The sequence below is a fragment of the Myotis nattereri genome (assembly GCF_964212035.1).
Source record: "Myotis nattereri genome assembly, chromosome: X".
Classification (NCBI taxonomy): domain Eukaryota; kingdom Metazoa; phylum Chordata; class Mammalia; order Chiroptera; family Vespertilionidae; genus Myotis; species Myotis nattereri.
The window spans coordinates 110456783-110458695 of record NC_138078.1 but is presented as its reverse complement, the minus strand read 5'-3'; positions in this window follow the sequence as shown (position 1 = coordinate 110458695).

The following is a 1913-nucleotide window of genomic DNA, read 5'->3' as shown; positions in this document are numbered from 1 at the left end:
TCTCTCTCTCTCTCTCTCTCTCTCTCTCTCTCCCAAAATCAATAGAAATATGTCCTCGGGTGGGGATTTAAGAAAAAAAGGAAGAAATGACAATGGTTACAATGATATGCCTCTTACCTCTAAACTTTTCATTGGCCAAAGATGGTTTTGAGAGTTTCAGTCAACTGGCATCTGGTTGAGTTGGACTGAACAGTGCTGATCACTACAGGCTAAAATGTCAGGGCTGTGTCTGGGGTTTCAGCAACTCCCATGGCCCAGTAGACAAACCACAGGCTCCATGACTGGCCTTTCTTGCTGGAGCACCTTTCTAACTCTCAACAGGTTTCAGAGGAGTAATGACCCCTTAGACATCCCTGAAGGAAACCTTCCATCTAAAGAGCCCATGGGTTCCTTCCAATTATTTACTTCCCACGGAAGATAGGAATTTCAAATAGGGAGCCTTTAAACTCACTATGATTTAAAATAGGGCCCACTGTTTACCATGACCAAATTCTCACCCGCACAAAGTGACACTACTATCCCCAGTGGGGAGGGGGCAGAAGCCTGATGAACCACGGACAGCTATCAGGATACACACCTTTCTTTATGCTGTTACCAAGCAATGGTGCAACTCAGGCTAGACCTGCATCCAACCCCTGGCAAAAGCCATTAGAAAATTAAAACTGGGAATAATAAGCCTATTGTAGTAAGGGGTGTGCACCAAGGGTCAGCTGAAGGGAGGTGGTGGTGGTGTTACCTTTGCTGAGGTATTTTAGGAATATGTAAATAGCTTCTGCTGCAGATGGAGTCTCAGTGGCATATAATGTTGCATGTGGTGATTTTTTTGTATGATGACACTGACTGTTCAATACCTGTGGTCTGCAAACTGCAGCTCGCAAGCCACATATGGCTCTTTGACCCCTTGAGTGTGGCTCTTCCTAAGCCTTAGGAGTACCCTAATTAAGTAATAACAATGTACCTACCTATATAGTTTAAGTTTAAAAAATTTGGCTCTCAAAAGAAATTTCACTCATTGTACTGTTGATATTTGGCTCTGTTGACTAATGAGTTTGCCGACCACTGTACTAAACCATCCCTTTTTCCCTCTCATTGTAGACTTGGTTTAAGAATAGGAGGGCCAAGTTTTCGAGGAATCAGAGATTAGCAATGCTGAGGAACGCAGGACCTGCTACACTGAACCAGTTCTACTTTATAGTTTTGCAGAAGCCCTAGAATGCCATCCTTGTTCAGGATCCTTAGTGGAGATCAGTTCGTCTGGTGCCACTGACCCTTATGGCACCCATGCTCACCTCCTCTGCAGTTGTGTTATTTTTTTTGCAGTTGTGTTATTAATAAAGAGGTAAATTCTCAGCATGTGTTTGTTTGTATGCCATATGGGACTAGTAGTGTATGATTGGAAATTGTGAAGGAAGTGTCATTTTAACTCAACGACAAGGAGCCCTCCTTTCATGAGATGACCTCCCAGAGTCACTGTCAATAGGCCCTGCACATCACAGAAATGTCCCAAGTGCCCAGAGTGAGTTTGCACTGACCCATAACCTTCTCCTCTATTCCCACCATCTTCCCATCCTCATCACTACCCTGCCCCTTTGGGACCACAAATATGAGCAAGATTGGACAGAGTGTGTCCCCAGTGAGGGAGCAGTGTGTTTCCAGACAGGGTGAGCTCCATTCATGCTGACCAGCTCAGGCTGAACACTGGACTCAAAGGGAATCAGCCAAAAGCCTACTCACAGGGCATATGGGAAGGTGACCATCAAACCTCCATCCAGTGTGCTCCACACCCGTTCACCCCCCTTCCCTTTTGTGGAGGAGATTGGGGAAATATTCTGTCCCACAGGTTTTGCTGGTTCACAAGAAATATGAGAGGAGATTCTATCAAGGCCACAAACAGGCTCCTCTCCCTTTCATCC